We start from the raw sequence: 13,506 nt of genomic DNA, 5'->3' as shown, positions 1-13,506 counted from the left end.
GTGTATTTAAACATTATTGTACTGGAAATCACAATAACCTTAACTAATACGAACTTTTGTCAAATACATCTCTAGACCGTAATACACATACAGTAGGAATAAAATAAAACCTGACATGATACCTGCACGTCATTCTACCGTAACTCTCATTTAAAGAACACAAATTCAGTTAACAGCAAAACTTCACAAAGAAACTGTCAGGTAAGTAAGAGTCTACTGTCCAAAGTATCTGGCCTTCCAAATCCTAAACCAACATTTCACTAAATCATTTTGGTTGCTTCTGCTTATTAAAGGAAAGGAAATAAATTACCTTTATGAAAAAATGAGCAGATTTACTGTGGTTGCGTGAGTCAGCCCAAGACAAAGTAATCAACACATTTCAAGCAATACAAGAACAGTAATTTGTTTGCCATGTTTCTTGAAGTCCCTGAATATTCTCTGAAGATAACACAGTGAATTCATGAATTTTTAAGAACTGTGGTATAAGGTGTGGAAGATGCAAACTTTCAAGACTCATAAACTATATAAACCACTCATGAAAAAAATTAAGAAACAATTAAATGCTAAGCCTGCATCAGCTACATCTCTGAGACAGTAGGAATCACAACTTCCTTGTTTCTCATTATATCCCTGGTACTCATTTTAGATACTGGCATATAATAGGCACTCTGCTTGCCTGGATCTGTATTCTGACTCTACCACTACCTGTGAGATCCCAGACAGACTACCCTGCCTCTGTTTCTCCATCTGTAAAAATGGGGTAGAATTTAACTTTTAATGTTTAACTAGTGTAGATGTTGTTAGGCTGACGCTTCCTAATTTTTTAAAAATGACGTTTTTCTGGTCTCAACATTATCATGTTTATTCTTCTACAAGTTACAGAGACAAAATTTTTTTGGTTATAATTCATAATAGATACAAGCAGAAATATGGACCTATAATAGTTGTTTATCAACTTTTAACCCATTCAATATTATCACCTACATTTAGGTGAATGCTCTCTGTTTTACATCATTAAGTGTGTATAAAAAAGGTTCCTAACTTCCAAACATGGAGACACAGTTTATACAAATTCAAATGTAAATAATGGATTTAAAGCAATCATGGTACTACAGTGCTTATGGTATAATCCATCATCTGTTCACCATAAAAGTTCCCTACAAGTAGGAAATGTTTAGGAGTTGCTGTGTCAATCAGCATACTAGAAAAGAAAATGATAACGTTATATTACTCAATGAAAGGAAAAATAAGCATTTGTGCATGTATCCAGTAAAGATTTCCAAGGCTAATCAAAGTACATAATCTCCCTTCGGCAGCAAAATAATTCCATCTCCCAGATTAATGGAATCTATTGCTCTCAATGCTAGCCTAAGAAAACCATATCAAAAAGAAGATATTAAAGTGGAGAAAAGCGACTAAACATAAGTGAGAAATTATAAATTCTACACAGGAATCTTTCTCCATAAGAAAATTCGAAAATAAGCACAGATATCCACGTATTTGCGGTGTGTCATTTAAGTAGAGTGACCTACAGAAATGCATTTTAAAAATCCTTTGTTCTTTCAATATTTTCATATTGACACTTTTTCAAATATAGTTTTTCACAATTTCTGGTATCATTTTAATAAAGCATGTAGGGCTTCCCTGGTGGCACAGTGGTTGAGAGTCCGCCTGCCGATGCAGGGGACACGGGTTCATGCCCCGGTCCGGGAAGATCCCATGTGCCGCAGAGCGGCTGGGCCCGTGAGTCATGCCCGCTGGGCCTGTGCGTCCAGAGCCTGTGCTCTGCAACAGGAGAGGCCACAACAGTGAGAGGCCCACGTACCGCAAAAAAAAAAAAAAAAAGAAAAAAGAAAAAAAGAAAAATAATGCATGTAATCATGGATGAAGAAAAGTATCAGTGCATATTAAGGATTTATTTATTATAGTAGCTTTGATTTGCTGATAGATATGTACATTAGCATACTTGTGGTTACAAATAAAAGCTCAGCTAGTTGAAACAGCTGAAAGCTATGATTACAAAAATTTAACAAATAGTATGACTCTGGGAAAAGATAGTTGAAGCTTGTTAAGAAAAAGGGAAAACTACCATTGGTTTCTGTAAACCAATAGTGGAAAATGCACTATATATTTAAGAAAAATAATTTGTCTTGTAGGAAAACTAAATTAATACATATTGAGGATTTTTATTCATTTGTTTCAGTAGCTTTTATTAGGATTTGTATATAAACAACCAGTAAAAATTACAGGTGGAATCAAGAAATAAACTGTAGTACAAATATAGATTCCATGGGGAAGATCCAGCTATCTTTCATAGGATTAAACAGTTAAGTAGAACAGTTAAGGATAGAGTAACTTAGATTGGAGAATACGGAAAAAAAGTGTTTGAAAGCAGTAGCAGTAAATGTTCTACATCTATCCATTCTTGAGCTTGATGAGATCTATCATATGATACTATCAAAAACATAGTTGATTATTTCCACATGTAATTTAAGCAATTATTTTCTTTAGTATAAACTGTATATGTATATATACATAATGTAAATATATAAATATATATTTCATAAATCATTCTAACAAATCTTTTCAAAATTGCTTCTCTCTTTAAAATTCAGTATTCCTAATCTGAAGAAGTTACTTTTAAAATGAAACCAGTTCGGTGAATTGACCATTTCAAACTCTCGTCACAAAACCTTTAATGGCACGACATTTGCCCTCTTTAAGTTGCCATTTACTCTTCAAAAGGGCAGTGTCTCAGTAGGTCACAGTATGTGGTAAAGCTGCATTTCTGGGAGTTATTTCGCTACAGATCTCATTTAAGAAAGTGACAAAAACAACAGCAAAACGGAGATGAAAACCACACAGAAATAATGAGAGTAAGTAAAATATAAAGGTCCTATTCTTAAAAAATTGAGTTCTCTATAGTTTTATTAGTTTTATTTTTTGCTGTAATCACAATGCAGGTTCAGACAACTGATAAAACTCTGAATACCATACCACAGTGGCCATTTGTCGGCACTTGGTATCTAAGGAAGTAACAGTTGATAATAAGACAAAGACTGAGACGTTTTGTAGCATACACAATTTTTTCCCTCTCTTAAAGATGTCATTCTTTTCAGCTCTCTTCTAGGGTTTGTTAGCAAAGATGTTACAGCAATATATTTAAGCAAATCCTTCTCAAGTTGATAAAGGGAAACTCCTGATTCTGACATTATCTAGTGACAAGAAGTTTAACATTATAACAACTCAGTCTCGGAAAATAACCTCATCCAGAATGACACAGACTCTCCTTGACCAAAGAAGACATTCCTCTGAGTCCTCTTTTTGACTAGGCCTCATCCTTGGGTCTTTTCTTACGCCTGCCTAGCCCAGCTGTATCAAGAATTCCGATAAGTTAATTTAGCGAGAATCCCCCCACCCTCGCTATCTGATCATACTGGCTTGTCTTCCAGCAAGAATTCTGTAAGTTGGTTTACCAAGAACCCTCCTACCCTTGAGGCCTCTTCTTAGTAATTTTCCAACCACTGACCAGCCCCTGCTGTCTCTGCTGTATGCCAGGTTGAACCTGATCTGTCTCCCTTATTTCCATAGTCATGAAACTTATCACAATAGTCTTGAATAAAGTCTTCATCACTATTTTTAAAAGCATTGGGGACTTCCCTGGTGGTCCAGTGGTTAAGACTCTGTGCTTCCACTGCATGGGGCACAGGTTCGATCCTTGGGTGGGGAAGTTCTACATGCCGCATGGTGTGGCCAGATAAATAAATAAATAAATAATTTGTTTACAAAAGCATTAGAATAATTTTTTTTCTCTTTAACAAAGACACAGGACTTTCAATAAGAAATTATTCTATCAATCTACTAGTTTTTCAGGATCTGCCCAACTTTTACTTGTCTCTAGGGTAAAGTAAAATATAATTTTATCTGTAGATGTAAATGAGAGTTCAGGTAGATAACAAAGAGTTAAGAGTAGAAGAAAGGTAAGAAAATGGAAAAAAGAGGAGTGGAATGTTACAGGAAACTCAGAACAGGGAGGGGATAAAGAATCATACACAAACACGGCTTTTTGTTAATGTTTCAGTTATATTTAGAAAAAACATGGCCCCATAAGACCAATCAAGGATGAGAAACATAAATGTATGAAATAGAAATGGGGGAGAAATTTTATATACAATGGAATACTACTCAGCCATAAAAAAGAATGAAATAATGCCATTTGAAGCAATATGGATGGACCTAGAGATTATCCTACTAAATGAAGTAAGTCAGAAAGAGAAAGACAAATATCATGCGATATCACTCATATGTGGAATCTAAAATATGACACAAATGAACTTATCTACAAAACAGAAACAGACTCCCAGACATAGAGAACAGACCTGTGGCTGCCAAAGGGGAGATGGGGTTGGGGGAGGGATGAACTGGGAGTTTGAGACTAGCAGATGCAAACTATTATATTTAGGATGGATAAACGACAAGGTCCTACTGTAGAGCACAGGGAATTATTCTCAACATCCTGTGATAAACTATAAGGGAAAAGAAGATGAAAATGAAAGTCTGTATGTGTAGAACTGAATCACTTTGCTGTACAGCAGGAATTAACACATTGTACATCAACTATACTTCAATAAAAAAAATTAAAAAAAAAAAAAAAGAAATGAGAGAGGCCAGCTGTGGAAATAACCAAAGGGGATTATGAAGAATGTGGTGACTGGGGGTGAGGGAAGGTCATATCCTTCTCATGGTAGCAGCTACTGGTCCACCCTAGTTGCTATTCCCAGGTAGGAACATGGGCCAGTGTGGTTAGATTAGCTGAGTTCAAAACAAAACAAAACAAAACAGGAATCTAGTTTCTCTGGAAGAAAAGGGACTAAAAGTAATTTTAGTGTGTGGTCCCACAGTTCAAACAATTATAGCTATAAATCGATGCAAAGGATACCCTCACAAAGAAATGTGAGTAAAAATAAACACGTTTGGAATCAGAGAACATAATTAAGTGGAATTCCCCAAAGTTTTTGATGTTCCTCAACCCTAAAGTACTCAGGTTGATTTTCTTTATAGCCAAGAGCCACGTAAGTTCCTGCCCACGTCTCACACCCCCTCATCCTTTTCTGGTTGTGAATCTAAAACACACACACAACACATACATACATTTTCAAAAAATAGTGCTCAAACATGATTGCATGTGGATTGTGATGAATAACAATACCCCAAGGATGGAAAAACTGTAAATTCAGCTTAGTTGAGTCCAAATATCTAATCCCAGTCTAGGCAACAACTAGCCCACATCAACAGCTAGTAAACAAGTGGATTATACTAACCATCTTTGTCTTCTAAGCATGAAGAATTATACAGATGATAAACAAAAACAGTAATCACTTCAGAAATACATTTTTTCTGGTTTATCTCTCATTTTCGAAATAGAAGTATAACACAAAGCAACAATGTAAGCAGAGAGAAATGAATGCACCAAAAACTCGACTTTGTAACTTGTTAGAAGAAAAGCAGCATCTAAATAATTTGGAAAGAAGATCTACAGTAGAAAGGAGTTTGAAGACAGATATGAGTGTCTTCTCGTATCTAAAACTGGGGCTAAAATCGATCCTGGCATAACTGAAGCTCTCAGGGAAGTGAGCATCTATTTTGCTGAAATCAGACATGAAGAATTAGATATTTGATTTCTACGGCTGTGTGCATAAATGTCCATAACATCGAAAGGATTAAGTCTATTTATGAACTGAAGTAGAATTAGGGTTTGATGACTTAATTGGGTATGTGTGTTTTTGTTTCAATGATTTTTTTTTGATTTCAATGATTTTTCAATGATATCTCTGGGCCCTTTTAATAAAACCAGATAAAATACAGAGGGAAACTAATGGCAATTTCTCTCTTGATGGAAACCTATTTATTCTGGGTTTGTCAACTTACTCTATTTTTGACTGTAAAATATATAGAGGTATGTGAAACTGAAATGACTAGTGAGAGTGGGAAATATATTTACAATATTAAAATGCATTTTATTCATAAAGTCAATCTGGTGATTCTGGGATCCATATACTATTAATGCCTGAAAGTCAAGAGACACATGGTATGTAATTTTCCCACATCACAGAAGCCTGTGGAAAGTTTTGGAAAAGGCCATATGTTTTTTCCTCCATTTGCAAGCAGAAATGTGGTTTAACTGCTTCCCAGACAAATTATTATTTACCCTATTTTTTTTTTCCCAGTGAGATGGCAATCTCAGCAATTTCCCCCATCAAAATCCCCTATATGGTCAAATCTGAATCTGTCCTGTTTAACTGAATTTCATGGTCTCTTGTTCTAATTAGGGTTGAGGAATATCTTCCCCATCAGAAAATAACTATAACTCAGAATATTTTCTCTCTCTTCTATCAGAAGGTAATTCTTCCATCAGAAGTTAATTCTTACCCTTTCCCCCCAGATTCTAGTCTTAGTGGTTATTTCTACTGCACAGCCATCTCTCCCTACCCTATCTCACAACCATATTTACCATAAAAAGGGTAGTCCAAGTTGAAAGGTATATATTGTAGAATCTATGTACTAGCTCATAACACAGCTGCACTCTCTTACAGTAAGCTCATTTCTTTGAATCTCATATTTCTCTTTTGCTCTCTGACATATAATCATTGCCAAAGAGCCCCAAATGCATAACATCAGCTTTGATTTTATAATAATACTCTGAAATAATTTATATTCTAAGTGCCTAGGAAAGGTATAATGCATGTATGTAATTTTCTATTGGACAGTCCAATCCTTGGAACACATTCCCCTTGAATTCATATGTAATGAATGTGCACTGGAAAACATTTATAAAATATTATACATACTAGAAATGTAAAGGGTGAATACAACAATCAGTGTAAAAGTCAGAGAATTGAATCAAAACTAGAAGCAACTGACCAGTGATTTCAGAACTTTACTGAGAATTATCACAAGATGACAAAGGGCTTAAGGCCAGAATTTCTCCTGGCACTTACTGATCATATATAGATGGTACAGACCTATGGCAAATATTATCTACTGCCTGGCCTGGCATGTTCAGCTCTATCCACAGGCCTTTGGCTTCAAATTCTGCCCTTTTTGCCCAGGACCAACGGACAGCCAAATAAAGATGACATTAGTAAATTACTACCTACACATGCTCTATTTCTAATTTTTTTTTTCCTCCTTATATCTTCATAGTCTACTTTTTCTTTTTCAGTCCCTGGGGAGGAAATAATCCTTTAAGATCTTCTATATTTCCTCTGCTTTCCCCTCTACTTGGACACATTTAAAATCTCGTATTTAAACACACACACATACACATACCCTTTAACACCTTTTTTTTTTTTTTTTTTGCGTTACGCGGGCCTCTCACTGCTGTGGCCTCTCCCGCCGCGGAGCACAGGCTCCGGACGCGCAGGCCCAGCGGCCATGGCCCATGAGCCCAGCCGCTCCGCGGCACGCGGGATCCCCCCAGACGGGGCACGAAACCGCGTCCCCTGCATCGGCAGGCAGACTCCCAACCACTGCGCCACCAGGGAAGCCCTAACACCTATTTTTAATATTTAATAAACACATACTTAATATTTCTTTGGTATTGCCCTCTTTCATTTACTTCCACACTTATTTGCAGATTCACTTTACACGCTCTGCTCCCAATTCTCATGTCCTTAACACCTTAACAACTTCCGCCCATATCACTTGCACGAAACTGAACTCACGAAGGTAGCCCGTCATCTTATCCTTTGAAGTCAAAGGACTTTCTCAGTTCTTGTTTTTCTTTACTGTTTAGCAGCAGTGGAAATTGCTCACCAACGTTGATTTCTACGTCCTATTGTTGTCTTATGCCTTCCTTACCCTATATTTCCAATGCAGGGATGCTCGGGGCTGTGAAATGGGCTCTCTTCTCTCCTTTTGTACTTTCCCTCCCTCGGTGATCTTATCTTCTCCTTTGGTACTGTGCAGTTTCTGCAAATGACTCCTGCACCTCTATGCCTAACGGTGGCCTTTCCCCCAACTGCCACTTGATAGGAATGTCCTGTAGAAAATTAGAATATCTTCCCTCTCACTTAGAATCTGCTCGGTTCAAACTTAACACTTTCTTCTTGAAATAAACACATTTTTCTGTCCTATTTCTGTTTAGGGGATTTCTTTTTTTCCAAGTTACCTAAATTTAAAATTTTGGAACACTCATTGGGCCAATTAATTTTCCTACTCATATCCTATCAAATAATATGCTTACTCTCCCTGCATGTTCTTTTCCATTCTACTGTGTTTCTGTATTTTTGGATCTATGTTATGCCTTGTGCCTATACTATATTTTTTTCTTTTTAAAGAGAGAAGGCAAGTTGTTGTTTTTTTTTAAATAAATTTTATTTGTTTATATTTGGCTGCATTGGGTCTTTGTTGCTGCGTGTGGGCCTTCTCTAGTTGCAGTGAGCGGACTTCTCACTGTGGTGGCTTCTCTTGTTACAGAGCACAGGCTCTAGGTGCGTGGACTTCAGTAGTTGTGGCTCGTGGGCTCTAGAGCGCAGGCTCAGTAGCTGTGGTGCATGGGCTTAGTTGCTCCACGGCATGTGGGATCTTCCCGGACAAAGACTCGAACCTGTGTCCCCTGCATTGGCAGGCGGATTCTTAACCACTGCACCACCAGGGAAGTCCTGCCTATACTATTTCAATGACTTTTTATTTGGTTTTCTCAAAGCTGCATGTGTCATTTCTACTTTCCCAAATGAAACACACATTCTTCATCACATCTGATAAATTACCACTTTCATTACATCATCCTGCTGAACACAATCCTGGAATACAAACTCCTCATTCACAGTATGGTATTCAATGCCCTTCATCTGGTTTTATATTATTTTTCAGTTCTATCTTCCCCCACTCTTCCTCTCTGCCCCACACCATGGGCAATATTAACCACATCTGCTTACTGTTCCTTGGGTATAGTTCATGCTTTCTGAGCTCATGTCTTTGTTCATGCATATGCCTCTACCTGCCAGAATTCTCTCTTTTCTCTTCTTCCTGCTAAAAACTTCACCTATAAAGCTCCAATCATTTCAAGATTCTCTATGTTTGTCAACTGTGACTCAATGTCTTCTAGGATCAGTCCAGCTGAAAGTTTTTTTTTTTTGTTTTTTTTTTTGCGGTACGCGGGGCCTCTCACTGTTGTGGCCTCTCCCGTTGTGGAGCACAGGCTCCGGACGCGCAGGCTTAGTGGCCATGGCTCACGGGCCCAGCCACTCCGTGGCATGTGGGATCTTCCCGGACCGGGGTACGAACCCGTGTCCCCTGCATCTGCAGGCAGACTGTCAACCACTGTGCCACCAAGGAGGCCCTGAAAGTACTTTTTTTCTCCTGTGCACTTTTCCAGCACCTAGCTTCTATCACTCACAGGGCACTTAATATACAGCATCTTTTACTGCCTTGAAGTATGAGGATCTGGATCCTTGGTTCTCTCCCCCACTTTCTCCCCGCATCAAGGTCAGGGTTAATTTTTCACAAATTGGATCCTACTGCACTTGGCGTAGAATTTTACACTATGTTAGAACTTAATAGTAACAATAAAAATGTTGAATGAATTCAGACCAAAAACAATTACATGCAGAAAAATACAAAATATAAAGAAATATAACTCCTCATTATTAGGAATTACCCTCTTCTAACTTTGGCATTTACTAAAAGCCAAGTAGAACTGGGTGACTTTGTACTATGCAAATTCCCCATTCTTCGCATTTTACGGAAAATTTAAAAACCTATAAATTAATGCAGAATTTGGCTCACTTCCCACAGGAGGAACAAAACCATTTCATTTTAATGTTCTTTCTAGTCCTCAAGAGTCAGCAGTTTTTGATGTGCGTAAATGGGAGAGAAGACAGAGAAAAGTGTTGTCTTTTTAAAGTAACCTCCACAGAAAGATCAATTTTATTTATAAAAATGGAAAACTGAAAGTGGAAAAAATTAAAATGGCAATTTTGGTAAAGAGTTTTCCCACTACAAAAATGTTTCTCTGAATGTGCACTTAAATAAATATATTTCTCTAAATGTGCACTTCAGTAAACGATGATGTATTCAATATCCCTGATGAAGAAACAATATCAGAGTCTAACATTTCAAGTTATATGTGCCTGCTCAGTGACAAAGGATTAATCTCCAAAATATACAAGCATCTCATGCAGCTTAATATCAAAAAAACAAACAACCCAATCCAAAAATGGGCAGAAGATCTAAATAGACATTTCTCCAAAGAAGATACACAGATTGCCAACAAACAAATGAAAGGATGCTCAACATCACTAATCATTAGAGAAATGTAAATCAAAACTACAATGAGGTATCACCTCACACCAGTCAGAATTACCATCATCAAAAAATCTACGAACAATAAATTCTGGAGAGGGTGTGGAGAAAAGGGAACCCTCTTGCACTGTTGGTGGGAATGTAAATTGATACAGCCACTATGGAGAACAGTATGGAGGTTCCTTAAAAAACTAAAAATAGAACTACCATACGACACAGCAATCCCACCACTGGGCATATACCCTGAGAAAACCATAATTCAAAAAGAGTCATGTACCCCAATGTTCATTGCAGCTCTATTTACAATAGCCAGGACATGGAAGCAACCTAGGTGTCCACTGACAGATGAATGGATAAAGAAGATGTGGCACATATATACAATGGAATATTACTCAGCCATAAAAAGAAATGAAGTTGAGTTATTTGTAGTGAGGTGGATGGATCTAGAGTCTGTCTTACAGAATGAAGTAAGTCAGAAAGAGGAAAACAAATACCATATGCTAACACATATTTATGGAATCTGAAAAAAAAAATGGTTCTGATGAACCTAGAGGCAGGACAGGAATAAAGACGCAGATGTAGAGAATGGACTTGAGGGCATGGGGACGGGGAGGGGTAAGCTGGGACAAAGTAAGAGATTAGCACTGACATATATACACTACCAAATGTAAAATAGATAGCTAGTGGGAAGCAGCTACATAGCACAGGGAGATCAGCTCGGTGCTTTGTGACCCCCTAGAGGGGTGGGATAGGGAGGGTGGGAGGGAGATGCAACAGGGAGGAGATATGGGAATATATGTATGCATATAGCTGATTCACTTTGTTATACAGCAGAAACTAACACACCCTTGTGGAGCAATTATACTCCAATAAAGGTGTTAAAAAAATAAATAAAGTTATATGTCTCTGCTAATTTAGATTTCTTTATTTTAGCATTTGGTCACTGGAATTCTTTGAATATGAATAACCCTAAAAGTCAATTAATAATTTTCAAGTAAGTTGTATGGAAAAATAAGACTTTCGTAGAAGAAAAATATATAAAGCAATTCATCATGGGACATGCTGAAGAAATGGAATAGGTATTTTACTAAGAGAGGAATTCATCTCACAGATAATCAGCAATCTTCTTAATACAGTAAGTGGGTAGTACACAGGGTTGCAATAAAAAATTTTACTTCACATAGTCATGATCTGACATGAGCACTGCTGAAAAATCCACAGAGGACCCCGACATACAGCTACAGACTGCTGTAGTTAAAACTAAACAACAGAAGAAAATGCTTTATGAAAAATAAGAATAAGATTAGGTTACCATGTAGACAAGAAAAATAGAAAAGACAGTGAAACTACTTAAACAGGGAATAAGAGTTGAGGCCTGTTTACCATGTTCTCATATAAACAGGCAACTGAAATTTATTTAGTAAGTACAGAAATAACAAAGAATGTTTTTATGACAAAGGGAATAAACAGCTCTGAGCAAGATAAATGTCAGATGGATGTTTTAATTTAGATCACACGCTAACTGCTAATAATTCATGACATGAGGCTATTGTTTAAATAGGTCTCTTCATTTCAGAATACAAACCTGTGTTATTGTTAAGGCTTACATTTTATCAGTCTTGTCTTGGTGGCATCTTACTTACCAAATTATGTACGGAAAACCAAACACAATTCATAAAACAGATTAGGGAAAGATCACATCTGTTGATCATCAACTGTAACATCATTTTCTTATTGTTAAATATAGACTTCATATCTTATCCAAGTCTATAAAATACTTAATTTATTGTTACCAGATAAGAGAAATATCATTTGAATAAATGCATTTTTCAAAAGCAATCTGTGGCGTGTTTATGAAGAAACTTTTTGGGGTTTCAGAAAAAGTGGCTTCGAGTTGGAGATTAAATATTGATTTTATGATTTGGCCAGTCTTTAAAATAAATACTCTTGTAAGTCAGGTTTAAATCTTGTGGTGCCTCATTTTCTTTTTCATTTTTGAGGTCAGGTCAGAGAGCCCTTTTCTCCCTAATCCATTACAATGTGCTGAAGACGGCTACCTGATCAACCACTTAACAAAAATAAAAGTGACACTCAAGGGACTGCTACTCAATGAACAAGGGTTGAACTTACCATCATTTAGTATATATAGTAAGAGCATTATATCATTCTATTAATCATTCTATTATTGATTCTATCAATCAATTCTATTAATCAAAGAAGGGAAGGAAGGAAAGGAACGGAAAGGAAAGGAAAGGAGGATAAGGAAGGAAGGAAGGAAGGCAGTCAGACAAAAAATCCTGATTTCTGTCTTCAGTGAACTTATAAGTTTAAGGTCTCAAGTCCAACCCTTTTCTTAGAAATGCCACACAAGATGCCCAACTCAGGCATTTACAAAGCTGTGCCTCCTGCATACCTCCCCCTGCACCTTCTAATTTCCTTTTCCTGCTCCATTTTTCTCCAAAGCACTTACTGCTGTCAGACATACTATATATTTTATTGATCTGCTTCTGTTCTGTCTCCTCACCACTAGACTATATGCTCCCAAGGGGCAGAGACTCTTTTGTCAGTTTTGTTCACTGGCGTGTATCCAGTGCCTGGAATAGTGTCTGTCACTTAACAGATGCTCAGTAAATATTTAATGAATAAATGACAGGACCATTATTATTTTGTTTTTCTAGACTTCTGGCTTGCATTTTCTAAGATACAACTGCAGTTTTTTCCATCGAGCTTTCTCTTATACACACAACAGCCTGGGTTACAATGTGATTCCACTTATTAGTTGTGATACTGGGTGAGTTATTCATTTCTCCGAACTTCAGCAGAATGAGGATCACAGAAGTATCTGTGGGTTGTTGTGAGAAATAAATGAGAGAATTCACTTGTTTAAACAAGTGTTTAATAAATTTTAGTGCTTATTATTCTTTTTACAACTATTAAATTATTTTCTTCTGTTGCAAACAGCTTACCGATTCTTAAAGTACCTTATAATTAATGAAACTGGGACATTTAGATTCAAGGGCTAAGGTTACATGTGGTTGAGTCTCTTGATCAAAAAAGCTACTTCCTGGGTGGGTTGCTTTCAGGAAGCATTAATCCTCCCCTTGTTCCACACTGTATTTCAATTAGTTGATTATGTTCAGTCTTGTCTGCTACATTGTGTGGTCTTTTAGGGTATGAAATCTCTGTATCCTATCACAAAGC

The 13,506-nt window shown here is 36.9% G+C and overlaps 1 protein-coding gene across 2 annotated transcripts in view; it reads right to left on the bottom strand.

Annotated features, from left to right (window-relative positions):
• TMTC2 (transmembrane O-mannosyltransferase targeting cadherins 2) overlaps positions 1 to 13,506 on the bottom strand; it is a 398,246-nt gene that overhangs the window by 39,325 nt on the left and 345,415 nt on the right. The gene's annotated exons all lie outside the window — the stretch shown is intronic.

This window comes from Delphinapterus leucas, chromosome 11 (assembly GCF_059928025.1).
Source record: "Delphinapterus leucas isolate spDelLeu-1000000601 "Yukka" chromosome 11, BTC_Dleu_Yukka2, whole genome shotgun sequence".
NCBI classification, from domain to species: Eukaryota; Metazoa; Chordata; class Mammalia; order Artiodactyla; family Monodontidae; genus Delphinapterus; species Delphinapterus leucas.
The sequence above is the reverse complement of the archived record's forward strand: the minus strand, read 5'-3'. Positions and strand labels throughout refer to the sequence as shown.